Source organism: Apodemus sylvaticus, chromosome 9, assembly GCF_947179515.1.
Source record: "Apodemus sylvaticus chromosome 9, mApoSyl1.1, whole genome shotgun sequence".
Classification (NCBI taxonomy): Eukaryota; Metazoa; Chordata; class Mammalia; order Rodentia; family Muridae; genus Apodemus; species Apodemus sylvaticus.
The window spans coordinates 109,529,907-109,554,403 of record NC_067480.1 but is presented as its reverse complement, the minus strand read 5'-3'; positions in this window follow the sequence as shown (position 1 = coordinate 109,554,403).

Here is a 24,497-nt window from a genome sequence, read left to right as displayed (position 1 = left end):
ACCCATAAGACACTGGGGGACCCTGCTGCTAGGTAGTTTTTGATGGATCAGTAAAGAGCTGTTGCCAATGGCTGGGCAGGATGAAAGAGATGGTACTTCTAGGTTTCTGGGGGCCAGGGGAGGGGTAGAGTGCAGGGTGGGGAGAAAGGGCCACCAGGAGAAGAGGTTGGATGGAGCAGTCAGGAAGAAACAGGAGGAGTAACGACTGAAATGTAGGTACAAGAAAGAAAGCGGCCCTGGAAGGGCTTCCCAGAAGCCTCTAGGGCAGCAAAGATAGGGGGCGGCCCAGAAGGAGCCAGGGAAGCAAAGATAAAATATAGATTTTTTAAAAGATGTTAACGCAGGAATATTGGAGGGAGTGTTTGCTGGCTGTGGGGGACTTTGAGGAGTGTCCAGCCACTGAGCTAGTCAAGGCATATCAAAAGTAAGCTGGTGTTTGTGTGTCTCTCATTTGCGAATCCAGAGTACTCCTGGGCAGGTGCCAAGAGACTCACACAACTGGCCTGGAGCTCGGAACGTGCTGCTGCGTTGCATTCTGTTTCCCTGTCTCTTGAAAACTATGATGGGCGCTTCCCACACCCTACAGACTTGTTATCCAGGCTCCCAGGTCATGGCTGCACATTCTTTTTGTATTGTCAACAGGGGTTGTTTTGGCTGAGCTCTCTCTGTCTCCCAGCTCTTGCTCTCCAGAGTTATAATGCTGTTCCTTGGACAGTGAAGGGACTAAGAGAACGGCGGTTGTTTATATCAGGGCCTTTCTGACTCCGCTGCCTGAGTTCTATTCCTGGGACCCATGTGATGGAAGGAAGCACTCACACTCACGAGTTGCCTTCTGGCCTCCACATGTGCACTGTGGAAAATGCACCTAATAAACAAACTAACTAATGAAAATGAGGAAGAGAGAATGAGGGAAACACTCTGTGTAACTCTTTCTCCACATACAGGATAACCCATGTGCACACGCCAGTGTGCGCGCGCATGCGTGCGCGTGCGCGCGCGCGCGCGCACACACACACACACACACACACACACACACAGGTATAAGGTAATGTGATTATTCTCTACAGTCCTTGACTTACCTACAGATCTAGACTAATGACACACACATCACATCACATGAGTAATACCGGCAGAAAGCGGTGTCAAGGTGCCTTACACAGGGTGCAGAGGACATGTTTTCTTTGCATAGGTCTTGGCTTTGGATTCTGATCAACACTTGTGGCCTTGCACGGCCAGCCCTGAGCCTCTGTCAACCCTTAGAGGGACGAGGATGGGGAACGTGTATAGGCCCCAAGCTGGGCGCTTGGCATGTCACCCGTGTGGCTCCACAAGACCCCGAGGACGGGCTTCCCAGCGTGATGGACTCAAAGCAGGTGAAAGGCCAGGGACACTTCTCAGAAGAGGCAGGCACCAGCTGCAGTCTTGTTTTTATAGGTTTTTTTGGATTTGGTTTTTTTCGAGACAGGGTTTCTCTGTGTAGCCCTGGCTGTCCTGGAACTCACTCTATAGACCAGGCTGGCCTTGAATTCCGAAATCCACCTGCCTCTGCCTCCCAGAGTGCTGGGATTACAGGCGTGCGCCACCACCGTCTGCCATCTTTAAGGGTTCTGATATCACATATGGGGAAGCAATATTTCAAAAGAATATTGGAGTTGATGCCCACAAATGAGCTGTCTGAGGACAGTCAGGGCAAAGCGAATCGGCACTACATTCACTCCTCACTGTGTCCTGTGCAGGAGCAGAAGTCCGTCAAGAAATCAGCAAATGCTGGCCCAAGAAACAGGGCTTAGATGGTGAGACGTGTGGAGACCCCCAAGGCTTGGAGCAGAGGTGTCAAGGTGTGGTGTGTGGGTGGGAGAAACCTAAGCTGGTAAGGGGTCCACGACACAAGGAAAGGTGGGTGTGAGGGGGCCCAGGCTGTGGTAGCACACGAGTGCTCGGTTGAAGGGCTCCTCGGTGAGTTTTGTCCTCTGACACCATTATCTAAAGTTTTAAAGACATTTTCAGTGATGAAATAGGTTTTCACAAATACTATATTAACCAGCATTTACACAGCCAGTCTTTAAAAGGGACAAATGGAATGTCTGGTCACCTTGTTGGGCAGAGGAAAGGGGGACTGGAAAGGTTGTAGGGGATTTAGGTGAGGAGAAGCTGCTTTGTAGCCTGTGAAAACTGCCAGCACTCACTGGGATCAGGCTGGGAGCACACTGGGACCTGCTGGGAGCACACTGGGACCTGCTGGGAGCACACTGGGACCTGCTGGGAACATACTGGGATCAGGCTGGGAGCATACTGGGATCAGGCTGGGAACATGCTGGGATCAGGCTGGGAGCACACTGAGTTCAGGCTGGGAACATGCTGGGATCAGGCTGGGAGCACACTGGGATCAGGCTGGGAGCACACTGGGATCAGGCTGGGAGCACACTGAGATCAGGCTGGGATCACACTGGGATCAGGCTGGGAGCACACTGGGATCAGGCTGGGAGCACACTGGGATCAGGCTGGGAGCACACTGGGATCAGGCTGGGAGCACACTGAGATCAGGCTGGGAGCACACTGAGATCAGGCTGGGAGCACACTGAGATCAGGCTGGGAGCACACTGGGATCAGGCTGGGAGCACACTGGGATCAGGCTGGGATCACACTGGGATCAGGCTGGGAGCGCACTGGGATCAGGCTGGGAGCACACTGAGATCAGGCTGGGATCACACTGGGATCAGGCTGGGAGCACACTGGGATCAGGCTGGGAGCACACTGAGATCAGGCTGGGAGCACACTGAGATCAGGCTGGGAGCACACTGGGATCAGGCTGGGAGCACACTGAGATCAGGCTGGGAGCGCAAACGAGAACTGGGAGCTGCATTTTATTTTGAAATCACAAAGGGCATCTCATTAGTCCTTCTTCCTGATACCTTTGAGATTTTCATGAGGTACATTACTTTTTGAAGAAAAAAAAAACATTTTTTGGATGGGTATAAGAAAGCGTATTTAAAAGGACCAAGGATTTGAATGAGCTTGACCATGGCTAGGGACTTTCCTATGCTTTTTTCTTCCACCTCCAAAAATCCATGCGATGCCCATCTCCTGTGCCCCAGAATGGAGTTCATTTGGAGAAAAGGAGTTTATAGAGATGATTAAGACAAAGCCATTAGCTGGGCGGTAGTGGCGCACGCCTGTAATCCCAGCACTCTGGGAGGCAGAGGCAGGCGGATCTCTGAGTTCGAGGCCAGCCTGGTCTACAGAGTGAGTTCCAGGACAGCCAGGGCTACACAGAGAAACCCTGTCTCGAAAAAGCCAAATCCAAACAACAACAACAACAACAAAAAAAACAAGACAAAGCCATTAGGGGGAACTAATGTAATATAGGAGAAGGAAGTTAGATACATTTATAAACAGAGGTAGAATGCAAAGCCATGGGAGGAGGCCCGTCATCTATAAACCAATAAGACAGCCTACAGAAGAAACTAACCGCTGTAGTTCAGAGATGACCTGAGCATCCTCCTCAAAGGGTCATGTGTGGGAAACTCAGTCCCCAGTGTGACAGTGTAGGGTGGTGGGACCTTTAAGAGGTGGGGCCTATTGGGAGGTGGTTAAGTCTTTGTGTATGCTGCACTAGGAAGGGGTTAATGTAGTTGTGAAACTCTGGTCAGGTCCTTGGAGATCACGATGCAGAGCCTGAATGTCTCTGATTTTGGGTCTTGCTACACGATTTCAGCACATTCCTGCAAGGGGCCCCTCACCAGAGCCAGGGTTGGTGCTGTGCTCTTGGACTTGAAGACTCAGGAGTTAAATAAATCTTCTCTTTACAAAGTACCCAACGTCAGGTATGGAAAATAGACTGATATACTAACACTGACGCCATCTTGGACTTCTAGCTTTCAGAGTGGGAAGAAAGACAATCGTTTTCCGCCTATTAGTCTTCAGTACCCTGTGATAGCGGTGCTATAAACTAACACAGCCATCTGGCTTTGGATCAGTGGTTTTCAACCTTCCTAATGTGGACCCTTTAATGCAGTTTGGCCCCCACCCCAGCCATAACTTATTTTTATTGCTACTTCCTAACTGTAAATCTGCCACTGCTATCAATCGTAATGTAAATATTTGATATGCAGGATATCTGATATGCTCTCCCTATGTAAGGGCTGTTTGGGTCCAGGTTGAGATTCATTGCTTTAAGAGACATAGGAAGATAGAGAAAACTTTCGGAGACAGAAATGGTGAGAGGTGGGGGAGGGGGGGGAATCAGGAAGTGAAGTCACAACATCAAAGGGCATCTCAAACCTGAGGAGCAGTGGTCTGCAGGCATCATTACACAAAGGCCAGCGGGAGCATCAGCTTCCAGAGAGCTTCTGAGACTTAAATCAGGAAGTCGCTGTGACCTTTGAGAAGATGACGCCATTGTTCCACAAGGGGAAGTCCAGGTACACTGGCTTACAGAGGGACACAATGCCACAGTCACGTCTTGATGGCAACAAGTTTCATGTCAAGACAAGGGACAGATAGGGCTGTAGTTACAGGGCAGAACTCAGAGAGAACTTTTAACAAGTGGTTTTTCTAATTTATCTTAATTACACGTAATAATTGTTTTCATTGTGCATTTTGGTCACATTTATCCACTGGACATCTTGTTCCCTCCCACCCTCCATCAATCCTGTCCTTCTTCTCAACTGGTCCACCTTCTAACCTCATCCCCCTCTCCTTTATTTCATGACCCAGTAAGTTTCTTTAGGGTTCCTGACAGGAGCACGGGGTTGTCGTTCACCGGGGCACAGGGTCTTATAGCAGCTCTACACCAATGAAGAAAATAGCCTTTGCTTTCCATCAGCTGCTTGAGGGAGAATGCTAGTTAAGAGCAGGGTGGAGGGAAGTCGGGGGTGGGGGTGGGGGGAGCGGGGCCAAAGACTAGGAGGGAGGGAGGAGGGGGGAGGAGAAGGCAGGAGAGGAGGAGGATGGGGGAGGAGGAGGAGGAGGAGGAGGAGGAGGAGGAGGAGGAGGGACCAGAAGAGACCCTGGGGTCTAGTCTACCTTTGCTGAAAAAGTCACATGACGGATGTGGGTCTGGGGGGTGGGGGTGGGGGTAGGAGAAGGAAGAGGTGTCATGCCTGGTGTCCCTATTCTGAACAGAGCCACCCAGCCCTGGTCTGCTCCTTCAGCTAAGCCTCACCTGGTCTCCTCAGATCTCTACTGCTATTGAGTTTAGGAGATTCCAGGTCTATGCCTCGCTCCCAGCGTTCGAGCACCTCTGTGTATTACTCAAGGGCTTCCCTAGCTGCTGAACAGGGGCCAGACCAAGCTGAAGTCAGCACTGAGGCAAACACAAACCTTTGAGGTCTGGGATCCGGGTATCCAGAGGAGACCCAGAGCATATTCTTGTTCACTCCACTCTTCTGCAAAATGCTCGAGCGTTTTTTTCCGTTGGGCTTCCCTGGGCTCAGTTCCCAGGCAGACCCTTGCTCTCCTTAGGCATTGGCTGCTGAGGTACGGGCAGGGTGGACTCTAGGACATGGCCTCCTCTGCTCAGTGGTTTGGAAACTTTCAAAGAGACAGTCCAACCCATCTTTCCAATAACATTCCAGAAATCCCTAAAATATCAAATGGCTAACTGTCTATTTTACACATACATATTCCCATTATAGCTCAAACTTACGTTCACACACCATAGAGCCAGCAATGTGAACCGAGGGCTGCTTTACGGATGGAAAAATGTAGAAGGGTTATGGGAATCTGGCACCGTCTGAAGCCAGCCTTGGCGTTCAGATTATTTTTAGAGTTTATTTTGGTCACACTGGAATGAGAAATTCCTCCTTCACACAGATAAAGGACTATATAAACCACAACAATAAAAAAAAAAATATAGCCAGCCTTGCAACCTTGAAATATTTCTGTAAGTCACCAGAGAATGGCAAGACCTGATATCTTTGAAGGTCTTTGCAGCAAACTTGTTCTGTTTACTGGTTCGCAACAAGGATACTTTGGAATCCATTATAATGCGGTATGAAAACATATTTTAACAGTATCTTAAAGCTGAAATTTGAATCAAATGTCTGTAAAAACCTAAGTGACGTTTTGCAAGGCATAGATTAGGCGAGGACATTAAGAACTGCCTTGAGAGACCTGGATGTGGTGGCACACACCTTTATACTCAAAACTCCGGAGGCAGAGGCAGAGGCAGAGGCAGAGGCAGCCAGGTGTCTTTGAATTCAAGGACAACCTGGCCTATATAGTGAGTTCAAGTCCAGCCAGGACTATGTAAGTAAAACCTTGTCTCACAAAACAAAACATCAAACCTGATAACCTGGTTGCCTGATCCTGGTGACCAGCCAATACACGTTTACTTAATAACTCATTTTTTAAAAAGATTTATTTATTGTTATATGTAAGTACGGTGTAGTTGCTTCGGACACACCAGAAGAGGGCATCAGATCTCAGTACAGATGGTTGTGAGCCACCATGTGATTGCTAGGATTTGAAATCAGGACCTTTGGAAGAGCAGTCAGTGCTCTTAACTGCTAAGACATCCCTCCAACCCTACTTAATAACTCTTTTGTGACAAATTCCACAAGTAGCTGAAAATTCAGCACATGTGAGGCTTCGGCCTGAAAGATGAGCTAAAGCCAGAGGGAATTCCATCCAGGACCGCACTTGTGACCGCACTTGTGACACGTTCCAAGGGCTCTGAAGACAGGTGGGTGGAGAGCCCCAGGCATCAGTGGGCTGCAGGTACAATGTGGGTCAGGGCGCAGCAGGTTTCCTGAGGCCGTGAACTCTGTGCTGGGAACACATCAGTGTCTTATCTGAGGCAGGGGCATTTTTTAAGTGCTTTGCAGAAACCTAAAGCTGAAAGCACAGAATTCAAAATACACTGTTTTCTCTTTACATGTATCTAAGACGATTTTATATGATAAAGTTTTATCTTTTTTGAGAGAGAGAGCGAGGGGAGAGAGAGCATGAGCACACGTGGAGTGTGCAAGAGAGAGAGAGAGAGAGAGAAAGAGAGGGGGGAGCAGAGGAGGGTGTCAGATCCCTTCAAGCTGGAGTTACAGGTGGTTGTGAGTTTCTTGTCAGTGCTGGGGACTGAATTCGATCTTCCTCCTACAGAGCTGTACTCTTAACCTCGGAGCTCTCTCTCCAGCCCCAAATTTTAATTTGTAAAGTGGGGTACAGTAAGAGGTTATCAATAGAATCATGAACAATAATAAACCACACAAGTTACTTGAATGTAGGTCGTTTCCATCCACAGTCTTCCATATAAGGTGGAGCCAGGACAGCGAGCGGGAGGGAGGAGCAGCTGAGGTGAAATTCAAGAATTAAGGAAGAGTAGAGAGAGGGTTCTTGGAAGGAATGCGGAGCTGAGCGGGGGCCTGGGAGGGAAGAGCTGCTTTCACAGTGGGATAAGGTTTGGGAGGTAACTGATGCATGTAGGAGTTTAAACCTAGGAAGGTGGGCAGTGCCAGGCACGAAGGGGGTGGGAGTGGGGGTGTGGGAGTAGGGGGGAGGGCGGAGCCTTCAGGTTAACAAAGTACTTCCGGTGATGAACCCAGCTGATGTTTAAGCCAGACAAGACTGTTACATAATTTCCATTTGTTTGTTCGCTTTTGAGAGAGAATCTAGATATAGAGCTCAAATTGGTCTTGAACCTGAGGCTATCCTCCTGCCTCATCCTCATCCAGAGTGCTGAAGTTACTGGCCTGTTTTACCACACCCAGCTATAAATTGTGTGTGTGTGTGTGTGTGTGTGTGTGTGTGTGTGTTTCGAGACAGGGTTTCTCTGTATAGCCCTGGCTGTCCTGGAACTCATTCTGTAGACCAGGCTGGCCTCGAACTCAGAAATCCGCCTGCCTCTGCCTCCCAGAGTGCTGGGATTACAGGCGTGCGCCACCACCGCCCGGCTGTGTGTGTGTTTTAATACAGACTTTTATTTTTATGGAAGCCTCTAGGAGAAGGTGATGAGGCTAAGGGTGGTGGAGGCTGATGCAGATGTGTTGAGTGGTATTTAGGAGATTCCGTGAACACAACTCAGCGATTGTTTTTTGTGGATGAAGAAGGAGACACAGAGAAACCAAAGGCCCTGCTTAGATAGCCAGGAAGGGAGGATTTGCACTCAGGTGGTTCTGCCTGGATATCCCCTCTAGAGCACTGAGTCAGACTCCCAGCTGAGACTTCATTAGCTTGGACATAGGACCAAAGAAGCCTGGGCTCTCACGAGGGAGCGAGTGTTTCTTCAAGGAGGTGCTTTACTATTTGTTGCTAAGAATGAGTGGGATTATCAGGGCAGAATCGGTGAGCTGGTGAAATGAGTCAGCCATCTCTCTCTCTCTCTCTCTCTCTCTCTCTCTCTCTCTCTCTCTCTCCCTCTCCCCTCCCTTCCTTCTTCCCTCCCTCCCCCCCCTCTCTCTCTCTGTCTCCTGTGCATGTGTCTCTGTGTGTGTCTGTGTATCTCTCTTGCTCTCCCTCTTGTGTGTGCACACCCACATGCGTGTTTGCACAGGAGCATAAGAGAACACAGCTGCGCACGTGCACAGAGCCCAGAGGAGGCAGATGCTTTGCTGTCTCTCTACCTCATTTCCTCAAGGCTGAACTCTCACTGATCCTGGAGCTACTCCACAGGTCATCAAGTCCCATGATCCTCCTGTTTCTGTTGCCCACAACAGTGCTGGGGTACAGGCTCATGGGCAGTCACGTCAACCAGGCGTTTTGCGTAGAGTCCAAAGCCCAGTCCTCACTCTTGCACAGCATCCTCACCTGCTGGGCCGTCTCCCCAGCCTCCAGTTAAGGTTACACTAGTGAAACAGCAGACACATTTCTCTCAGGATTGTCATGAGGCAACACTATGCTTTCCAGATAGGCACGTTCATTGCAACAGGCCCTACCAGGGAGGATCTGAACACAGGACTTTCCAGTAAAGACAAACAGCCCTGGGGCATCTGTCTGCCTCAGGGTCATTGAGTCCCTGGCACTTCCTTAGCGCATCACAACGTCTGGCGTCAAGCATCAACCACAACACTCAGGCTGCAGAGATGTAGCGTGGGGATGGGAGGGGAACTTTTGTGGTTTCTGAAATAGGAAGTTCTGCTTTAAAGTGTATTTACTTCTGAAGTGGAGAAAGTTCCGGGAGGCTTTCAGAAAAGCCAGTCCAACGACAAGCTGATGTTTTCAACAAATTTATAGGTCAAAATAGTAAAAACACAACTTATCTTAGTGTTATTTGCGTGTGAAGTGACTAAAATACACTCCACAGTTGCCCACCCTTAAGGATTTATTAGCCACAGAAATCTGGCTTGCTTTTGTAAAAGACACGGTTGGCTGCCTATTACGATTTGTTTTTAATATTGCACTCCCTTGGGTTTGAGGATGAATGCCAATGGAGACATACATGTTGATTATCAACTCTGTGGCACAGCATCATGGTTCAATAGCAGTAAAGGTTGGCTCCTTCCAAAACTCATGGTCGTAAAGAGGTGGGTTCAGCCTGCCTGTCACCGAGGGCGTTGCTTCGATTGGCTCAGAACAAAACAGGCTCTGGATAGACTCCAGTCAAGCAGATGCTTGTGTGGGTTGTCCTGGACAGAGCTGTGTGGACCACCCTTCCCCAAATGGCTCCAGTAGCCTCTGCTGTCAGAGTCCCCATCTCCACTGGGAGCAGGAGCAACTCTGGATGATCTATGCTGCCATCCTGACCCCAGACACTGAGAGAGAGACTCCTGGAGCTTGAAGATTTCCCTGGCCTGTGGCAAATCAATTCTTGGGGAGAATGGCAGAGGTCAAAAAGGAGCAAGACCGAACTATTGCCTTAACCAAATGGGGGAGGGGAGGAGTTTGACTCATTCCTTGTGTGTGTGTGTGTGTGTGTGTGTGTGTGTGTGTTTGCGTCCAGAGCTACCATCCTCATCCCTGAAGTGTGAAAGCTTCAGATGGTTTGCCACCAGAGAATAGCCAGGGGGGCTGGCAAGGTGACTCCATGGACTTAAGCACTGGCCACCAACCCTGATGACCTGGATTCTGTCCTCCGTGGCCACACGAAGGAAAGAGAACTGACCCCTAGAGTTGTCCTCTGACCTCCACACGCTATGACACACATTCCCCATCCTCCTCCAGAAAGTTAAAAAATCTACAAAGTATTTTTTGAAAGAGCCAGAGAAAAGGTTGGGGCGCTCAGGCAGCGTAGAGGTGAGAGTTGTAGACTCTGAGCCCACACTGCCTGGGTTCAAATCCCCACACTTCTGCTGGCTCTGCCATGTGGGAAGTTACCACCACCACCCCCAGCCATGTTTTGGGCTCTCTCTTTGTAAAATGGGGGGTGGGCTAGTAAATAAGGGTTTTCATGGGGCTCAATTGAGTTAGAGTTGTAAAGCTCATGGAAGAGGTCAAGAATTTCTGTAATCCACCTAACACACATCTGCGGATCAGGCACTAGAGAGCTTGTGATAATTATAATTGTTATTATTATTTATTAATATTCCCTCTGTCCCTCCACCTCCATCATACCTCCACCACACCAGCCACTACTGGTGGGAACTCTGAAGGGAGCCAAGCCCCCACCCCCACATCTTCCACCACAACTTTGCCCTTTGGACCAGTGACTCTGTGCTCTCCTGGATCATTTTTTTTCTCTACTTCCCTGGATCTGTTTTGAGCTCACATCACACTCGACCTGGCCAGCTCTTCCCTTAGGGAGTTCCTCCTTCGCTGCCTGCAGGCCTGTCTCTCCTCCTCTGACTTCATTCCGACTTCATTCCTGCCCACAGGGCCTGAGGCTGACACCTGCCGCCAAGCCCCCCGCTGAGCTCGTCTAGTCAGCCTCTGCACTGTTGGCAGGCTTGTGGCAAACCCCAGAGGCCCCCAGTAACAGAACAGCCCTTCTGTTCTGGTCCCTCCCCGCGGAAAACCAGGGTCAGTGAGCAGCAGAGCCATCGTTGCCGGCTTGGGAAAGTCTCCTCTGGCCACTATCCTATCCAGTTTTTACACAAACCTGTGGGCTTAACTATTCAGACCCTCTCAGACAAATCTACTTACTACTATCTGTCTTCTTCCTAGGGGCCCTTGGGTACTTTTCTCTCCTAGATATTGTCTCCAGACTTATCTACCCCAATAGTATACACAATACTGGTTGGGACAGCTACAACGTTGCAGGTAAGTGTTACAAAGCAAAATGTATCAAGTATTCTGTAATAGTAACCACGGTGCTGGGTGAGAGGAATCTGCCTAGGCAACATTTAAGGAGGATGAATCCAGGCCTTCCTGGGGGGCTTATGTCCTGAAGAAAAAAAGACCTAAAGGTTAAAGAGGAAGGTTGAGAGTCTGGTTTCTGTGGGGCTTTGGGGAAGAGTTCAAATTATATTCCAATGCACTGGGAAGGCTATAGCTTGGGCATCACGTGGTCCCAAAGATTCACGAGTCAAAGGTTTTAGTCTCCAGCTGTTGGGTCCAGTTGTTGAAAGAAGATGGAAGGCTTTGACCTAATCAATGAATGGATCCACTGAAGGCTGAGTAACAGAACAGTGGTGCAGGGAGGTGCTGGGAACTTAGAGGCAGGGCCTCCTTGGAGCCCTTAGCTCACCCGGGGTCTATCCCTGGAGGCTAACTAGCTCTTGCCCTGGCGGGTTTTATCTGCGTCTCTGCTTCTTAGCAATCAGGAGAACAGCAGATGAGCAGCTGGACTCCAAATGTGCTTTCCCCACCCCACAGGGGTGTGGCCAAGTGACCAAGAGAGAAGTGTCTACACCTAGAAACTCCTCCCATTTCAGACGATTTTTTTGGGGGGGGAGGGGGGGTTGAGACAGAGTTTCTCTGTGTAGCCCTAGCTGCCCTGGAACTCACTCTGTAGACCAGGCTGGCCTTGAACTCAGAAATCCGCCTGCCTCTACCTCCCAAGTGCTGGGATTAAAGGCGTGCGCCACCACTGCCTGACCTGAGGATGATTTTTAAGCAAAGGAATAACTTGCTTTTCCTACCTTGAGAAACTGTTTTTCTCTTTTCTTCACTTAAAATGTAACTACTTAAAACTTACCATGAAGTCTTGTCTCCTCTCATTTTTCTTTTGCAATTTCCAAAGGAATAAAAATCCAACCTCCCCAGTTTCTACCTCACAATCTACCCCAGTGCTTCTTACCTTTCCTAACGCTGCGACCCTTCAATACAGTTTCTCATGCTGTGGTGAACCTGCCAACCAAAAAATTGTGTGGCTACTTCATAACTTTAATTTTGTTACTGTTATGAATTGTAACACAAATGTTTCTGTCTTCCAATCCCCTAGAGGGTTCGTGACCCACTGGGCGAGGACCACTGTTCAGAAGGGCTCTTCTAGGTTGAACTCTGAACTTTCTACGCTGCACTGCCCAGTGTGGATTCTGGAGGAACCAGTGCCTAGCCTCTGAGTGTCCCTGGGTTTGCCCTTGTTTCAACCTCAGAGACTGTGGAAGTTCTGCTCCAATCAGAGACGGACACCCTCCAGGTTAAGTTCTCTCTGTACCGCCCATCCCCCTGCTTCGGTCCCAAGCTTCCCCGTGTGCCCTGTTCCTTGTCAAGGGTTGTCAGGCTTCAGTAAAATAACTTATGTGGTTATCACACATCCAGATTCCTAAGGCCAGCTGCTCAGATCTCCCCGATAATGCACACAATACTTACTTCTGTTTTCAATTGCTGATCTCCAAAATGAAACAAAACAACAAAAACAACAGGTCTTTTTTTTTTTTTTCCTTCATGGAAACAAGGGTTGGTTTGTGCAGCTGTGGCCTTCTGTAGGACCTGCATCTGTCAGCAGATGGGCAAGGACCCTGAAGAGCCTGTGTGGTTTCAAACAGCTCTCCGACTTGTTCACGCAAATTAGACATCCTGGCCCCAGCTCACTGTAACCAATGTAAAAAATGCAGGCAGCTGGCTCTTTGCAACAACAGCCTACGTTGGAGGCTACCCAAATGTCAGTCAGCTGCACAATGGGTAAATAAACTGTGGTATATTTGCACAATGGAGTAGCAGCCCAAGCAGATAAAGGCCTATCTATACCACGTCACAATATGGATATTCTTGCACGGACAAAATGCTGCCTGAGACACAAACGTGTCACGGGGCGCCATTCTGCCTAGCCGACACAGAAAGGCCCACAGAGTGGATCTATGATGTTAAGAGTCAGGAGAATAATGTCCGCAGCATAGAGTAGTGAATGAGGTGGTAGAGGAAGACAGGTCCGGCACAGGCTATGCCCTGGATGGAGATGCGTTCAGTCTGTGAGGATTCACTCAGCAGACATCTGTGAAGTGCACATTTTTCTGTACCTATGTTCTCATCAGCAAAAACTGGACACAGGACGGCTTTGTCTGTGTCAATATGACATCTACATTGTTTTCAGCCTAATCGCCTGTGAACATGAATTTGTTATTTCTTCTACAGTAAAGCGACCTGTGGGAAACAGGAGGAAGTTCTGGACTTCTCTTCCCTTGTTTGAAAACAAGACTCTCTAAGACATTCCCTTGTAGACCGAGCCACACCTCGGTCACACTGTAAGTGCGCAGCGGTTGTGACTGGACAGTTTCATTCTTTAACCGAGCCAGCCCATAAACAAGTTTTCATTCATGTGCCTTTTTGTTTGCTGGCACATCTTTCTCAAGTTCTTATGACAAGACCTCCAATTATAGGACCTTTTTTCCCCTGGAAATAATGAAGACGGGCAGTAGAGTTTATAAAACCCCCATCCATTAAAACCATCCCTTGCTCACCATTTTTATTTTTAAAAAAATTAATTTTATATATGTGAGTACACTGCCACTGTCTTCAGACACACCAGGAGAGAGCATTGGATCCTGTTACCAATGGTTGTGAGCCACCATGTGGTTGCTAGGATTTGAACTCAGGACCTTTGGAAGAGCAGGCAGTGCTCTTAACCACTGAGCCATCTCTCCAGCCCCTTGCTTGTTTACCTTTAAAAACACTTCTCCAGTGGGCAGTGGCCACCAGCTTTAATCCCAGCACTTGGGAGCCAGAGGCAGATGGATCTCTCTGAGTCTGAGGCCAGCCTTGTCTACAGAACCAGATCTGGACCAGTCAGAGCAGGAAGAAATCATCTTGCCAAATGTGATAGGTAATAACCGAAGAACATGTGCATTCTTCTTCTTCTTCTTCTTCTTCTTCTTCTTCTTCTTCTTCTTCTTCTTCTTCTTCTTCTTCTTCTTCTTCTTCTTCCTTCTCCTCCTCCTCCTCCCCCCCTCCTCTTCCTTCCTCCTTCCTCCTCCTCCACCTCTGCCTCCTTCTTTTTCATTTTAAGGCAGAGTCTTACTATATAGCGCTATGTACCTTAGAACTTGCTATGAAAACTAGACCAACTGGCCTTGAACTCTCAAAGACCCACCTCTTCCCCTGTGTTGGCATTAAAGGTTTATGCCACAACACCCGTTCACTTTTTATTTCTACGTTTATTTTATGTCTGTGTATATGATCTGTGTGTTTGAGAGTGTATGCAAACACACATGTGCTACAGCACATGTGTGGGAATCAGAGAGCAACTTTGGGTGTAGTTGCTAGTCCTCTACCTCATCTGAGGCAGGTTTCTGTTGTTTGCCACTGCATGCACCAGGCTAGCTGGCCCTGCCTCGAGGGTCCCAAGGAGTCTCCTGCCTCTGTGTCCTATCTTACCTTACGAATGCTGGGATTTCACATGTGCGTTAGCAAACCAGGCTTCTGTGTGGCTCTGAAGATTCGAACTCAGATCTCTGTGCGCATTGTACACACTGAGCCATGTCTGCAGACATCTTTCTGGTTTGGTTTTGCTTTGAGGCAGGGTTTTACTCTGAAGTCCACGTGGATTGGAATTCCTTTGCTTCAGCTTCCAAGTGTTTGGATGAGAGGCTCCCATGCCACGTAAAACAGGCTATGTCTCTTAGAAGAGACAAATTGGATCAGTGACCCCTAGAAATCTCTTATTGATCATGGCTTGGAACAGAACACATACCAGGGAGAATTAGGAAGACCAGTACTCTCTCTGCAACCGGCTCTAACAATAAACTATTTCTCAGAAATGCAATTTCATCATTCCCGGATAATACTGCAATGCTTTTTGAGTTACTCAACAACATTAATCCCTTTGTGTTTTTTAAATATACAGTATTCTGGGGAGTCTGCAAGGAGGAAGGTAGAAAAGGGGTGGTTAACGGATACAGGGGTACAAATGGAAAGAAGTAACTTGTAATCTTACACAGCACAGAAATGATGGCTGAGAGTAAATTATTTTGAAGTGCGTAGTAGAAAGAATTTTCAATGTTCCTAATACGAGAAATGATAAATGCCCGAGATGACAGCTGTACTGATTACCCTGGTCTGACTGGCTAGTACATATCACCAATGAGTCACCCTGTGACCCATAAATATGGATAATTATCTATCAATTAAAAGTAAACATCCTGTGGCTGGAGAAAGGGCCCAGGTGTTAAAAGCGCTTACTGCTGAGTCACCTACATTAGGTGACTTGCAACTACGTTCAACTCTAGCTCCAGAGGATCTGGAGCCCTCCTCTGGCCTCTGTGGGCATGTGCATTCATGTGCACATACCCCAACATGTACACATACAAATAGATTTAATTAAAGTAAAATAAATCTTTAAGAAATAAAGATATTTATAAATAAGTTTTATTCAAACAACACATTTATTTAATATATATGAGACAAGTAATTGCTGTGCATTTTAACTTGCTCCACTGTTGATACTATATTATTATGTGGTCTTAGTCATTATTCTATTGCTATGAAGAGACTTTATGACCAAGGTGACTTTTTTAAAAAGCATTTAATTGGGGACCTGTTTACAGTTTCAGAGACCATCATCATCATGGCAAAGAACACACAGGTATGATGCTGGGAAGTAGCCGAGAACTGTATCCTGACTCAAAAGCACACAGAGACACTGGGCCTGGTGTGGACTCTTGAGACCTCAAAACCCACCCTCAGTGACACACTTCCTCCAACAAGGCCACACCCACTTCAAGACCATACCTCCTAATCCTTCTAATCCTTTTAAATAGTGCCATTCCCAGGTGGCTAAGCACTCAAATGTATGAGCCAGCCTATGGGGGTTGTTTTTATTTACGTTACCACAGATGTCTAATCAACATGCTCTAGTCAGGCTCTGTGAATATTTCTCTATTATGACACAAAGTCATAGTCAGTTACCTTGGGGTTTTTTTTGTTTGTTTGTTTTTGTTTTTTGTTTTTGTTTTTTTTTTTTGTTTTTGGTCTTTTTTGTTATTTTGCCTTCTTTTGTGTGTGTGTATTGAGGACCGAACCCAGGGCCTTGTGTTTGCTAGGCAAGTGCTCTACCACTGAGTTAAAATCCCTGACCCCGCAAAAAGTCATAGTCATTCTCTGTGATTTCCTGAGGAGACTCACTTCCCAAACCCATTCTTACAAGCTGCTGCACAGAAGGGAAACTTCAAATTGCTCTTGCAAAGGCCAGGCACCATTTCAACAATCAACTCTTCAGGTGAGCAAGCCTGAGATCTGCCTTATCAACCAATCATCTTGTCAGCTTCTCGAAAGCCCTATCAAAGCCATCACTGACCTACCTTCAGAAGCACAACCCCTTGGCCTCTGTTCATCTGTCAAGTTCAGGCTGTCTTTGTAGGTAGGTGTCCAAGGGGCAGCTGCCCGTCATGAGCTACAGAGCTTTCTTCAGAGAAGCAAACAATGGCCAGGAGATGGCCCATGCCTCAGCGACGCTCCCAGAGCCTGGACTGAGCTGTGAGCTGCCTTACAGCCTGATTATCTCTTACTGGGAGTGCTCAGGACCAGAAATGTTTGTGTGCTTGTTTCAGTTGGCTTTCAGATTTTGAGATATCTCTGTCTAGATAATGAGATATCCTGGGTCTGAGACTCAAGAAAAGCCTTTACATTTCACATACACTTTTATGCACATAGACTGAAGGCGTGTCTAGCGACCTGTTTTGTGCCTGCGTTTTGACTGAGCATCTGTCACTTGAGGTCAGGTGTAGACATCTCCATTTGTAATATTACACTGATGCCTGGAATCTTTACCTTTAAAACTTTTCAGATTTGACATTTAGATGTAGGCACCCGATCTACATCAGGCATGGTGGGGGTCAAGGGGAGAAACACAGAAACTAACAGTGGATCCTCACAGAGCAGCCCAGGGGAAGTTGGTTCTATCCAGAGAGATGGCCCAGCTATGTGAAATCCTTTCCAACAAACACACCTTAGGCCAAAACTCCAGGGAGTCGCCATGTTGTCTGTGTGTGCTGGACTTCACGCCCTTCTTATCACAGATGTAGAAGGCTGGTGCTTTAGTAGATGTTCTGAGCAGTTCCGTGTAAACAGCAAATGGCACCTGCGAAAACCAGGCCCGTGGATCACACTGGATGTGTGGGCACTGGGAGTTTTGCTGTGTTTACCAGGGAGGTAAGGTGGTGGGTACACATGTCATACCTAGGGAATGTAGTATCTTTCCAACCTAGTCGACTGAGTGAACTCGAGTTGAAAAGTGTTCAATTATGTTAGTGGCTTTGTTGTTGTTGTTGTTGTTGTTGTTTTATTTGTTTGCATGCCTGTGTGTGACAAGCTTTCACTGTGTTGCCCAAGCTGGCCGTAAACTCACTCCAAAAGTCAGGGGGACATAAATGTTGCAACCCCTGGCTCCTGCTCCTGAGACCCATGCAGGCCTGTGGGCATTGAGTCTAGGCTTTGCCCCACAGTTACCTGGCAACAGCCAGGTGGGCCTGACTCTCTCTAAAAGGCGCTGCTCGCCCGCCCCTCCTCGTTCTCTTGCTTTCCTGCCTTGCCCCCTTATCCTGCTCCCCCTCTCTCCACATCCTCCCTCCCCTCTCTCCATGTGCTCATAGCCAGCCTCTACTCTGCTTCCCCCCCCTCTCTGTCTTCAACTCCCCTCTCCATGCTCTAAATAAACTCTATTCTATACTGTACTGTACTGTCTGTGTCTGGTCCCTCAGGGGGAAGGGATGCCTCAGCCTGGGTCCACCGAGGAACCTCCTTCCCCCACACCATACTGCATCTCCACCAAACATATTCCTTCTCTCGTTATCTTTTTATAAAACATAAGGTCTGTCCCACCATGCCTGGCCTTGGGGGATTTAACGCACAGCCATGACGTTTGTCTTTGACACCTCAGATCGGTGGTGGGGCAGGGGATGAGAATCTGGGATTCTCTCCTGGCCACTCCTGCCGTGCCCTGTGAGAAACACCTTTACAATCCATTAGACCTGCCTGCTGCCACACGGTCTGGAGCCTGTCCATCTCGATCCTGAGCAGCTGGGAAGGGCTAGGTGAACAGGGGGGTGTGTAATGGATACCGGTGCTGTTCGCAAGAAATCAGGGCTGCCACATCCCAGGGATGCAGGGCACAGGAGATGGGCCTCGGACAGCAGCTAGCCTCAATTCAGGTTCCAGCTCGGCCATTTGCTGTGACCTCTGGCAAATTACTACATCGGTTTCCTTTATCACTAAATGTGATCACCGAATTTTAATTCTTTCTACGAGGATCAAGGAGCACATGAGACCAGAACCAGCTCAGTAATGCTTTGGAAATTGGCAGTGTTCAAAGCCCCCTTCTCAGGGTCACCTGGAGGGATTCTCCAGGTCACCTGTTTGCTGTTGTGGTATTTTCTAATTGGAAACAAGTAGTTCGGGGATCATCGGGTATTGAGGTTAAAAAGGGCTAACTGAATTAGAGCCCCCTTTCTGTATTGATGTTGGGACTTGTCTCGTTGCTAGAACTTACCTCCCAAAAGATGAGCTCACGGTTTCAGGAAGCAACCCTTCTTGTCCCATTCTGAAAGGGTTTCCATGTCATTGAACTGAAATCTGTATATTTTACAACTTTCATATATAAATTCATGTTTCTTTTTCTGTCTACTCTGCTTTTTCTTTTACAGCATTGCTTTGAAATCCCTCTTTTCCTTTTGGGGTCAATTTGTCATGTAAGCTACTTGGCAGAGCACTTTTGAGAAGTCTACTTAGTTGGGCTAGAGAGATAGCTCGGTGGATGTGTTGTTCCTGCAGAGGACCTAGGCTCTGTTCCCAGCACCGCATTAAGTAGGTTACAGTTGTTTAAGCTTACAACTCCAGCTTTTGAGAAACCAACGCCCTCTTCTGGTCTCCTCAGGTACTGCACATACATGTGCACAAACCTACCGAATACAAAATAATTATGTGTGTGTTTTTTTAAAGGAAGCGTTCCTAGTGCAATAGTACATGCGTTTTTACGTGTTTATTTTTCCTTTCTGGCACCTCTCAGAGGAATCCATTTCTTTGATGCAGTGAGACCCAGGCAGTATGTGGCTGGAGCAGTCTAGCACCCTGAGTACAGTGATTGACTTAGAACTGAGCAGGAAGCTTGGACTGGGTTTCCCTCAGAATTGTGATAGAACTCTAGGAAAAGAGATACATTATTTTCTTTTGGGATCAATATTCCCACACAGGATAAACCTATGGCCACCTTTGCCAACATAGGAGAGGAAGAAGGCCTATAGTTACACAATGATGCCTTTCTGATGACGTAATCAGGACCCACCGGACCCTCTCGCATAGGCTTACATCCCCTCTCTGGCACAAACACAACTGAGCTATTTTGTTTGTTTTTTTGTTTGTTTTTTTGTTTTTTTGTTTTACCACCATACGCCAAAGACATCAAGACAGGAAGTTCTGTCACCAAGACTCAGGGGTGTGTTATAAGGCCCCCCAACTCCCATCCCGCTGTTTCCTACTGACCACAAGTTATTTTGTCATTACTGGTAGAGAAATTATTCATTCTTTGTATTTTTTGAACCTCAGAGACAGGGAAGGAATCAGGCAGAACCTTCCTTCCAAACTACTTGGAAAGAGCAGTTTGGGCCAGACTGTTTTCTAACCTAAGGTAAAGTATGAAGCAGAGGTGGCAACCACAAGCTCCTACCTATTCCTTGAGCAGGTCACATCCAGGTGAACAGAAATGAAGAGAGAGAGAGAGAGAGAGAGAGAGAGAGAGAGAGAGAGAGAGGTCTCACAGGTGAAAAGTGGACATCAAGACTTGAGTGGAAAGCAAGAGAACCTTCTGGGGCGGGGTTCTGCCCAGTCACTCTGGCCACTGTGTTCTCGTGTTATGCTGAGATGACTCCCGGAGGCTCACGTGTCTGAACTTGTCCCCATCTCATGGTATTTGGGAAGCTTGAAACCTCCTGGTCCTGGAGTGAAGCCAGCAGACTCAGGACAGAGCCATGGCCTCTGAGGGTCACTTCGGGAAGGACTCTGTCATCGTGTTGGAAATGCTCACAGGGTGACATACTCAGAGGGAGGGATGCTTGACTTCTTTTTCAAACGAACGAACGAACGAACAACAACAAACCCTGAGACAGAGTAAAGTACGCATACAAGTTTCTGTGTGAATGCAAGACCACACCAGATTACTGGAGAGTGACAGTAAAAACTGATTTTCTCAGGCCTGACCCAGAAGCCCCAGAGCAGGTTGGCAGCTAACTGATGTCTCCTGAGGGCTGAGGGCTGACTGGCATGCAGGAGGCTGCCTCCCTCTTGTTTCTTGTGTTTGCAAGCATCTCAATCTTGTCATATGAGGGCACCGACCCTGTGAACTTAGGATATGCTCTGTGACTTCAGCTAACCTTAATTATCCCTTTGTAAACTCTCTTTCCAGAAATAGCCACATCCAGAGATTCTGTAGCTGGGCATTTCAACATGTAAGTTCAGCACATAATATTTAACAGCAAATAACAAAGTCTTAAAAAAAAAAAAAACTACAGCCATTGATCAATTGTGCAACATTTAGATGATTTAAATGCTTGCTAGCCTTCAATTATTTTAAAAATAGAACGGACAAGTTATTTTAACCACTCAGGGAATCATTATTTTATCAGAATAGATAAAATAAAATAGGGTAAGGAAAACCTTGTTTTAGAGGCTCCTTAGGAATGTTGGCTAAAAGGAGACCCAGAGCCCAACTGTCCTAACACACAGGCTCACTCGGGCTGAGGAGAGCTGACCACACACAGGCTCACTCGGGCTGGAGATCTGAGAAGGCCCTGACTGGTTCTTTCTCCAGCTCTACTCTAGTGTTCTTCAAGGGTGGGGGGCTGAAGGAGAGTACAGCTTCCTTAACAAGAGCTTCTCTCCAAGAGACTTGTCAAGTGAGTTTAATTCTGATTAATGTGCATGTTACAAAATTGCCAAGGCGGAGGAAAGACAGGACACTGAGCCTGTGGCTGACTTTTAACAACAGCCTACCCTGTGGAGATTTGCCTGGGGGGAAAAAGGAGAAAGAATGAAGAACACTCTCCTCATCCCAAGTGATTTCCTGATCTCTCCAGCCATTCGTTAGCATTTATCCCACCCTGTCTAATCCCAGAATCCCCAGCGCTATGGTCTCTGCAGCCGTTTACTCACTTATCCAGGATCTAAGGAGGGATTGCAAGGGGTGAAGGATGGAGAAGGTGACACTTGGGGGAAACGTCATTTGTGGGCGATGGGAAAGGGTAGCTACACTCTGAGGTTGTTTCATGGAGATCCTGCAGCCAGGTTGTGTGAGAACGGGCAGGGCATACTGTAAATGCAGCCTGGTGGCTTTGGTCAAAGATTATTTCCTGTAGCGCTGAGGATCAGATGTGAGATCCCAAGGTTGAGAGGAAGGCTCCGGAGAGTTGGAAGGGCATACTTCACTTTGTTACTGCTTTTCCCTCTGATGTGCCCTGCATTGTGAAGATTACCTGCCTTTGGAACAGGAATGAGTCTTGCCTGCCCTCTCCTTTGGAATTTTGTTTGTTTGTTTTTGTTTTTGTGTTTTCCACACAAAAAGAGAGCTCTCAGCTCAGTGCGGACTTCATTTAAAGATGTCTTTAAAACGTTATTCTTGACTGGGCGGTGGTGGCCATGCCTTTAATCCCAGCACTTGGGAGGCAGAGGCAGGCAGATTTCAGAGTTAGAGGCCAGCCGGTCTACAGAGTGAGTTCCAGGACAGCCAGGGCTATACAGAGAAACCCTGTCTCAAAAAAACCAAATCCAAAAAACCAAAAAAACCAAAAACCAAACCAAAACAACAGCAACAACAACAAAAACCCAAACCTGTTATTCTCCATGGCAACAGAAGAACAGATAAGTGGAGAGCCTTACCCCAACCCCCAGGTTGCTCCGTATCTTCAGAGTCTTCTCAGTTACTGAAGGAAGGAAGGAAGGCACACATGCTGGAAACAACTTGCTTCCTTTTCTGAATCCTGAGGACTGATGCAGTACGTTCTAGAAAATTCTGGACCAATGCACCTTAATTTAATATAGTTCCACAGAGCTAAGTTGGTCTTTTTCTCCCATCCCACCCCCACCCAAAGAATTTAAAGAGCTACCCCCTTAAATGGCCACAGTTTCTGGCCAGTGCATTTAAAATGTTTTGTTTCATACAAACCCACACTAGGCAGAATTGTTGGGAATATGGTTTAAACCCAGGGAGATCTGGGAGAAACAGCCTTCCCGCTAAGCTTGGTGAAAGGATTCTTAGTATCCATGGAAATAGGAGGGCTCCTCTCTTACCTGGGCTCCTCCTCCCTCTGGGGGCAGGGTCAACTAGAAATAGCTGGGAACTGAACTCAGGTCCTCTACAAGAGTAGTCTGAAGATGTGAGCCAGCTCTCCAGCCCAAGGAAGAACACTTTTGACAAAGGAAACTCCATGGCCATCTTTGAAGTTTCGCTGGAAGCTGTGTTGCCTATGCAGACTAATAGTATAATAGCACGTGCGCCTTGCCTGTTCTCAGTGGAACTATCAAGTTATTCAAAGAAAATCTGTAGAGGTGAACCTTGGGCTTAGAAGGCCAGAGACCAACCAGACCCTGCCCTTCAGCTCCAGCCCAGGTAGGGCAGTGACAGCCACCTCCACCTGCCTCTGTGATTTCAGTCTCAGCACTCGATCACCTCCAGGTGCTCCTGGGCTGTGCTCCAGGCTCCTGCTGTAAGGCATTCTGGTCTGGGAGCTTGGGGTCATGACCTTTGAAAGATCCACAGTCGTATCATAGACCGGGAAGAACACAGGTCAGCTCCTAAACATGGAAATAAAACATGGAAATGGGACTAAGTATTTGATTAGAAGTCTATGTGAACTGTAGCATGATATCAGTGGGCAGTCTACTGAAGCTGTACATGGCTACATTAGAACAGCACATCAGCTTGAATCCTGGGGAACATGAATGTTACAACAAAGCTCTAAATTAGAATTATAAACATTATACAACACAAACATGTGCATGTGTTCAGTGGACACAGACATAGCAATAGATTGGCTGCAAGTGGGTCTGGGGTCTTTGACAGTCTTAAAAGGAACAGAACACACTGGACACCTCGATGCTAGACTTGGGCCTGATGTCATTGCTTAGGAACTTTTGCCACCTTAGGCAAATCAATAAAACTCAGGAAGTGATGTTTTCTCCTTTACAGAGTGAGCTTAGATGAGACAGAGGTCTCGGATGGCCACTTGTGGATGAAAGGGCCGCCGCCCCAGCGTTGGCTGATTTTTATCTGGGAAGGATCCAAGGCAAACACAAGAGACAACCAGAAGGATTTGCTGCTCATTTCATGATGATCGTTATAGCTTGTGTGTGTGTGTGTGTGTGTGTGTGTGTTTCCTCTCATATGCTCCAAGATGCTATGGTAAATCTGGGGCCTTCTCGAGGAAAAAGTGGAAATTTAATACAGCAGCTAGAATAGTATTTATGCATTCTTTTTGTTTCTGAAATTCATGTAGGAGAATGGTCCACTATGAGAGACTAGATTATGTAATCTAGTTATTGTGCAATCACAATTCCCAATCCATTCCTCTGTTTTGCAGAGACATCCATAGCCACTGGCATCCATCTTCTTGCTATTCTCTACCAACTGCATGCAAGTTCATCCCAGTCCATCTCGGGACAGGCTCACCGTGTGCAGCTGGTGCCCTCTTCTTTGGCTGGATCCTGGACTCAGCAGGACTGTTTGTATCTGGACAAGGAGGATTGGGAGGCGCTTACTGTTGGCCAGCGGGCCCAGAATGGCCCTGGCTGGGATCTCTGCCTGGGGATGGGATCAATGGCAGTGATTCAGATGGCCTGGTTGCAAAGAGAAAGCAGTACCGTATTCTGTGCTCGCATCGATTTATTTGAAACAGGACCTAATTCAGAGCAGGGCTAACCCTGTGGCTAATTATGCACCATATTATCCAATAAAAGGTATTTTAAAATTCCAAACCTGGCTAAATTGGAATCTCTTCCCTCTATCCCTGAGGTACTTGGGTTTTCTGAATTTACTTAAGAAGCAAAGTGTTCCTAGCCTCCTGGGGGAGGGGCTTTTTGGGTGAAGAGTTTGATATTCTGGCATACAGCTTATTGACTGTCCTGCTTTAATTACTGGCTTAATGTCCAATTCCTGAGACACCCTGTGCCATGGAGTCTCAGGCTTGTGCATACCATTCGCCCTGCCTTAGTTACCCTCCTGGTCATCTTTAGCTATGCATGTCTTGCTCAGCCCCTAAGGTCTAAAC